The sequence below is a fragment of the Monodelphis domestica genome, chromosome 1, assembly GCF_027887165.1.
Source record: "Monodelphis domestica isolate mMonDom1 chromosome 1, mMonDom1.pri, whole genome shotgun sequence".
Taxonomy (NCBI): domain Eukaryota; kingdom Metazoa; phylum Chordata; class Mammalia; order Didelphimorphia; family Didelphidae; genus Monodelphis; species Monodelphis domestica.
In genome coordinates, this window is record NC_077227.1 from 735622324 (window position 1) to 735630759 (window position 8436).

The window sequence follows — 8436 nt, forward strand, 5'->3', positions numbered from 1 at the left end:
CAAAAATCCTATGGCCGTCAACAGTGGAATCAGGCCTGTGAGAAACAACTTTCCTTCCAGTGAGACAGGAAGGAAGGAAGGAAGGAAGGAAGGAAGGAAGGAAGGAAGGAAGGAAGGAAGGAAGGAAGGAAGGAAGGAAGGAAGGAAGGAAGGAAGGAAGGAAAGAAGGAAGGAAGAGAGGGATGGAATTAGGTCAAAAATCTTAAACCCAAGTCCTCACTCAGCAACTTCCAGCCATTTAAAATAAACTATTGAAATGGGGTCTGGCTAGTGGAGGGTGACCATCCTTAGAACATTTGTAGGTATTCTATCTATTTACTGCATGAGAGAAAAGAAAGTCTTTTAATTGGCTGCCCAACCAGAATTTAGTATGCATACAAAAAAAGAATAAAGAGACTTCAATTGCTCTCTCTTCCCTAATAGCCCCCTGGTAGGCAGAGAAGAAGTGCTAGTGGTCTGCTCTTTCCACCCAAGCCAATAATTGACATTGAACATATGGAACTACTATTTCTTCTACCTCTATTTTATTTCTTCTCTCATGATCTTTATGAGAATAAATATCAGAGATGGAAGGTACTCAACTTTGGTCTTATGAGTTTTGCAAGTTGGAAGAGTCACTAGAGGTCCAGTGGCCAGGAAGGAGTAACCCCTTTGACCTTGCCCAGCAGTGGCCTCACCCAACAACCAAGACACTGTGTCAGGCAAACATCACTTACGCTGCACTCAGACATGAACTTAGCAGTGGAAATACTTGTAGAAATTGCTTTAAGTATGAGTAGAGACCAAGTTGGTAGAGAGGGAAAGATGTCCTGCTTCAGAGAAATGTGTTTGTACATCTGTTCTGACGATATCTTTTCAGTAAATATCTATTGCTTTTCAATGCTATTGAGGTCATATAAAGTGGTTAAATGATACTGGAGAGATACTAACTGGAACTGGTGAATTATATGGACAATAGTCACTGAGGATTTCTATTCAGAGGAAACATAAGGATGGGGTCTTGGGGAAATAACATTAGAAGAATCCCACAGCCTCTGAGGAGAGCTCAGTTGAGGGGACTCTAACACTAGACACCTAAAGAGAGACAGAGCAGTAGCCTTGCTTCCCAAAGATGCCCATGTCCTTACCTGTCAGTGCTGGTGCATGTTGGACAGGAGCTTGTCTCAACATACTGTGTTATCCACTTCCCTTTTCTTCAGGCAATAAGCATGTATTGGATGCTTACTAAATACCAAGCATTGATGATATAAATACAAGCAAAAAGAAAGGTAGTCTCTGACCTCAAGAGACCTATATTCTAATGGAGAATACATCAAAAGGGAACTCAAAAGTGGAGAGGATATTCATGGGCATAGGGATGCTGTCAAAATCTAGAAAGTCAGAAACAGCCAGAAGAGGAATGACAGTTGCTCATCCTGGGCTTCTCCTGACAATGGAAGTTCCAGAAATAAAACTCAGTAATGGGAGAAGAGATCTGGGATGGTGAAAGGATGTGCCAAGTTGAGGATGCTACAGGAAGTGAGAAAGATTGCAGGGTGAGAGGCAACTGAGGCATAGCAGCAAAGTCCAGAACGTCAGAAGCAGAGCCAGGAGGGGAATGAAGTTTGGCTGGCTTGGGCCCCTACCCAAATGGGAACCAAGGAGGAATTCACTAGTGAGAAAAGTGGGTGAATATGACAGAGGGATGTTCCAGGATATGGAAACTGTGGAGAAAGATATTCCTGGGACATGTAATCAGATTCTCAAGTATTTTCAAAAAGAAACAAAGATTTAAATTATAGAAGAAAAGATAAAAGGTAGTAGTGGATAGTACAATAGAGGGTAGTCACTGGAGTTCAGTAGAAGTGGCTGCAAGTCCTGCTCTGACACATACTGGCTTCATGATCATAGACAAATCAATTACCCTCCCAGTGCCCCCAGACAACTCTTTAAGTTTCTGATCTGGCTAGTGGAGAAAGTTTCTGTACCAAGATGAAATCATAAACTGGATCTATGATTTTATTGATATGGGGAATTCTTGGATGAGGAAAGTCCTTCTATCAATGTAGATCAGGTCAGCATCTTCTCTGAAACTTAGAAAACTTTCCTAGGAAACTGAGAGTGGAAGTGACCAGTCTAGGATCACACAACCTCTCACAGTATGTCAGAGTTAGGGAGATGTCTACTCCAAGCAGATGAAGCCTTCCCCAGTAGAATGGAAGAATGAGGATAATTTGTTCCAATGATCAAGAAGGAGGCTAAAGCAGGTGAATTGAAGTGCTTAGAGCTAGGTCAGACATCAGTGATGCCAAGGTCATCCACTGTATTCTGGGCCATCAGCAGTCATCTTAACTTTCATCTTGCCACTGGACTTTAACAATGCTGGAAGGGAGAGAGAGGCTGATTACTTTACCCTATTCTATCTTCCTTAAATCCTGACATGAAAGTCAAGACATCACCTTCCTATTGTCATTGATCCTCTTTGAAAATGAAGGATGAACAACAATAATATGTCAGAGATGGGATTTCAACCCAAGTCTTTCTGGTTCAGAGGTCAGCTCTCTAACCAAAGATCTACACTGGGAAAAAATCAAAAAGTAAAAACAATTGAGCGCTTTGAGGTTAAAACAAACAAGCAGTTTAAATATGAGATCATGGGACTAGATCATTCTAACCTTCAAACTCTCAAGTTCTGAGATTTTCTCCATCTGGTTAGAAATATCCATTAAATGAATGGACTAACACAAGAAATCATATGTTCCCCCTCCAATAGTGGTCTTCTAGCAGAGGCTGACAGGATGACCACTTTTCAAATTCATTATAGTGATGTTTTCTTTTTGGGATCATGGCTATATGACTGCTGAAGCCTCTTCCAACTAAAATAATTCCATGATTCTTTGATATGACAAGCTATTAATTCAAATCTGCCCAAGAACTCCAATCTTTCATATTTTCCTTGTCAAAGCTACAAGACAAGTCTTCACATTTCTTCAGAAAGTGAAATTATTTGGGAAATAACTTAATTCTGGGAAATAGAAGAAATTGCTCAGAAGTATAGGAAATAGGTACCCAGACATGCACCACTCACTGTCTCCTTTATAGGTTTCAAAACAAAACACTGAGAGAAAACAGATAATTTTCAGTAGGAACATATATTTTGATAGGCACATGTTTTTTGGTAGACAATTGTTGAAATTCTAATGCAACTATGAAGAGCTACCAACTTGAATTTTCCATCTTTCTGATTATTCACATGGATAATATCAAACATCCTCTCTTTAAAAATGGAAGTATGAAACCTTCTAAGGATCGGAGCTTTTAGAGCTAGAAAATACCTCTGACAACATCCAACCTAACCACCTCATTTTAAAGATGAAGAAATGAGATCCAGAGAGGGGTAATTTGCCCAAGGTTGTATAGAAGAAAGTATTAGAGCTGAATTCAAAAGTCATGTCAACTAACTCAAAATTCAGTCTTATTTCTTTTCTATGTTGCTAAATTTGGCTGACATGAGGAAATCATTTTTTTTACCATTTGTTACAATCTCATTTGGAAAGAAATGGTTCACTATCCTTGGGCTGATGGAGGAGTTGCAAGAGCCCCATTCTTGGAGATCTCAAAGTACAATGATGTAGTCAGGGTCATTGATGAGCTTGGTCCCAGTCTGATGAAGGAAGCATGAGTCACGCCCTTAGTGCATGCCCTAACTGAAATCATGAGAAATCTCTGGGTATCTGGGTTTGTCCCTGATAAACCACTTCCCTTCACGAGATGTTCTCTGTCATTGTCCTGAATAGACCATTCTCCCTCACTGTGACTCTCCTCTAATCAGCCACCAGCCTGTGATCTATTTGTGATCCTCATGTCAATCTTCTTGACGTAAGGTTATCACTCATTTCTCTCAGCAAAGAGAGCTCTCTTCACACCACTGGTCATTAAACAGTTCCAAAGAGAGCTCTCCAAGGAAGGGCGTGGGGTAAGTCCCCAGGAACTATAAATTCTTCAAGTGACGCAAATCTCCCAGGCACCTTCCTAAAAAAGATGCCTCACATTCGTATAAAATACAAGAGCTGCCTAAGATCTTTCTTAACTGTCTCATCTAATCCTCAACAAAGCCCTATAAGGTAGAGGAGGTGGGCGTTATTGTCCCAGTTTTAAGGAAGAGAAAACTGAGGCTCAAAAAGAAAAGTTAAACAACTTACACAAAGTCCCTCAACTAGTAAGTGGTATGTGGAATACGGGGTCTGAGGCTCCCAGTTCCCTTTCTAAACTATTTTATTGTCATTTAAAAATCCATACTTCTCATCTCAACCTCAAAATCAGTATTTATGAAAGATTCAATACAACAAAAGATACACTAGAATACTCAAAGACTCAGTAATGCAATACAATAATATGAGTAACCTACTAATTGAAATAAACAAGTAAAAATTATAAGAAGGAAACTGGTCTGACTTCTAAGGACACGTACCAGAAAACAGACTATTCAATTACAGCCTACATTAAAAGAGAGATGTGCAATGGTTTGGTAAAGAATCTCAAACTCTAGGCAGAACCTCTTTAGTCAGTCCTCACATGTGCAAAAGGCTCAAAAGTCATCCTAGATAAGCTCCCACATGTAGCACATAATCTGGAATAGCTCCCACTGTTCCTAGAGCACAGCTACTATGTTCCCTCAGGGCTCTAGAAGAAACACCGAACAAAGATAATGACTTTGAAGTGGACTGTCCATTGGTTAGCCCTTCTTTTCCATTCATGAACACTTCTTTTCAATTCCATCATACATTTCTTTGATGACATCCTTTACCTCATTTCCCCTGCCTAATTCCTCATATATAATGTCAAGTTGAGCCAACAAGCATTAAGTGCCTACTAAGTGCCAGGAACTATGCTAAACCCCAGAGAAATAAAGAAAGGCAAAAGACAATCCCTGATTTCAAGAAGATCACAGTTTAACGAAAGAGCAAAAGACAAAAGATAGACAATTAGAAAGAACTAAAGAAGGAAGGCATGAGCTTTAGGAGGATCAGGAAAGATTTCTTGTAGAAGGTGGAATTTCATTAAAGGGGACTTGAAGGAAGTCAAGGAAACTAGGACCCAGAGATCAAGAGTAATAATGTTCCAGGCATGGGTGACAGGCCAGGATAATACCTGAAGTCTGGAGATGGAGTATCTTATAGGAGGATCTCCAGGGAGGTCAGTATCAATGGCCTGCAGGGTATGTAGAGAAAAGAAAGTATTAAGTGTAAGAAGACTGGAAAGGTAAGAGAGGGGCAAGTTAGGAAGGACTTTAGAGGCCAAACAAAAGACTCTAGAGCAGCACTGGCAAAGGTTTTTGAATCGTGTGCCTTACATGCAACTTCAAGCTGCCTGTGAGCCCCTCTCATTACTGCCCCAGACAGCAGAGGGAGTGGGTGGCTGGAGAGAGGGATGGAGCATGCAATAAATGTCCTCAGGCACTGTGGAGAGGGGGGCCAGAGCAGCCCTCTCTGTACTGCTACAGGACCAGTGCCGCAGCTTTGCCAACATGTCTCTAAACTATTTGATGTGAAGGTAATAGGGAGCCCCAGAATTAACAGAATATGGGGTTGGCATGGTCAGATGGGCTCTCTAATTAGAGAGGAGAAAAGAACAAAAATAAGGGGGGGGGGGCATATGAAAGCAACAAGGAAATTTCAGACATCTCCTAGAGAAGATGTTACTGTTGTTGCTAATATTCCAGCTGGTGTGTTTTTTTTTGGGGGGGGGGATGTTAATTGTAAAGATATTTTATTTTATAAATTACATATAATAACTACTTTCCACATAAGTTTTCCAAAATTATAGGATTCAAATTGTCTCCCTCCCTCTCTTCTCTCAGAAGGGAGTTGGCCAGCAATTTGATCTGGATTATTTCCCTCCAGATGCTGTTTTACCCAATTTGGCCTTGAATCCTGTTTGGAGCTTCCAGGTCCTTACTCCTCCTCATCTACCTTCTCTTCCATTTCTTACCAATTAATGGACTAACTACAAGGACTTTTAAAAACTCTGTGGGGTGCACATTTCTTTGTAAGGGATAAGTAACCTTCAGGGTACTTTCTTTTTATCTCTCTCCAATCTCAAATATCCAGCAGAATGGAATTCCTTAAGCACAGGAATCTTTTTGTAGCCTCTCTACTTAATATATGCCTGGTACCTAGTAAGTGCTTAATAGGTGTTGAGTTATGTTGAATTGAATTAAAGTGTAACTCATGATACACTGTGGCGCAATCTAATGTAATGGACTTCTCTACTAGCAGCAATGCAATCATCCAGGACAATTCTGAGATTTACAAGAACACTATCCACATCCAGAGGAAGAACTGTGGGAGTAGAAACACAGAAGAAAAACAACTGCTCGATTACATGGGTCGAGGGGGATATGACTGGGGATGTAGACTCTAAAGGATCGACCTAGTGTAAATATCAATAATAGGGAAATCAATGACACCTGTAAAACCCAGTGGAATTGCTCATCTGCTACTGGGGTGGGGGTGGGGGAGGAGAACATGAATCATGTAACCATGGAAAAAATATTCTTAATTAATTAATTAATTTTTTCCATTAAAAAAATAATAAAAATAAAGTATGCCAGCCCCAAAATGCTTGGAGATGGTATGGCTAGAAGGCAGCACAAATCAGGATAACACTCAGGTATATCAGCCCCCTTCTGTTGTTCAGTCATTTCTGTCATGCCCAATTCTTCATGACTGTATTTGGGGTTTTCTAGCAAAGATCCTGGAGTGGTTTGAGAATTATTTGACAGATAAGCAAACTGAGGCAAATGGAATTAAGCAACTTGCCTAGGGTCACACAATTAGTAAGTGTCTGAGGCCAGATTTGAACTCTGAAAGAAGTCTTCCTCACTCCAAGCCTACCACTTTATCCACTTTGCCACCTTGATGCCCATCGTTCCTCTTTAGTGCTTGGTAAATCGAATTTGTGATCTCTGTCAAATGACAGGTAGGCTGTTATCACATGATAGATGTGTACCTAGAATATTTGAAATGTAGATTTTTTTTATTCCTCTCCAGCACCAAAGCTTCTTTCTTGGCCCACCTTGCTAGATCACATCTACTCTATGGTGCAATCAGGCAAATCGGCAGCCACCCTGAGCCAATTACAAACTGAGCCAAGTTGGTGGTGCTTGGTGCTGTTCAGGACATTATTGGAACAGAAATACTACTCTCTCCCCTCAGCAGAGTCCTCAGAAAAGCAGCTGGAATTTCTCGTGCACTGGGTGTGGGTCCTCCTTTATATGAAAAGGAAGAAAAACATAGGCTTAGAGCAAGCGAGGCTGGACAGAGCATGGATGGAGGCAGGAAGGAAGCATCCAGAAGACGGGGGCAATTGGAAGTAAATGAGAGGGTGGAAGTGATGGAGGAGGCAATCTGCTGGATGGAATGAGATCACCCATTCAAGTAAAGAGGTTTATGTTGGTGAGAAGAAGAGCCGCCTCTTCTTGTGGGACAGGGGAGGGAGGAAATATGGGTGAAAGTCATCAGGGAGATGAGGAGAAGGGCAGACAAAGAAGCTCTGGACAAATGGGCTCAATGAGGCAAGGTTCTCAACTGAAAGAGTTGGGTGAGGGGAGCTTATAAAAGATTGGAAGAAAAAATTAAATCTTTGGGAAAATTACTGCAGTGAATGAGATGGTGAGCTTGTGATCTAAGTCACTGGGCACTCAGGGGAAGCAAGGGATAGAGTACCAGGTTTGGAGTCAGGAAGACTTGAGTTCAAATCCAGCCTCAAACACCTGCTAGCTGTTTGACTCTAGGCAAGTCACTTAACCCTGTTTGCCCCCATTTCCTCATCTGTAAAATAAGCTGGAGAAGGAAACAGCAAACCACTATAGTATCTTTGGAACCCTTGGGATCACCAAGAATTAGACACAACTGAAATGATGTTTTTAAAAAGTCATCCTTGAGTTGTCACCTCCCTTTACCAATTAAACTCTCAGGGAGGGGCAGCTGGGTGACTCAGTGGATTGAGAGTCAGGCCTAGATATGGGAGGTCCTGGGTTCAAATCTAGCCTCAAACACTTCCCAGCTGTGTGACCCTGGGCAAGTCGATTAACCCCCTTTACCTAGCCCTTACTGCTCTTCTGCCTTAGAACCAGTACACAGTACTGATTCCAAGGTAGAAGGTGAGGGGTTTTTTTTTAACTCTTAGGGGAAAATCTCTCACAAATCACACCAACAAGTATTTGTTAAGTGCCTACTATATTCTAGGCACTGTGCTAAGCTTTTCAGATACAAGCAGAAACAAAAATAGTCCCCATCTTCAAGGAGTTTACATAGTAATGGAAGAAGATCACACAAAAAGAAGCCAAAGAGGGAGAAGGGAGGAGAAGGTGCCCCTGGGAGGAGATGATGGAGAAAGTCTGGAGAGCCATGAGTGAAGCCCTCTAACAACTTCCACTTAAAGAAACCTTTAGAC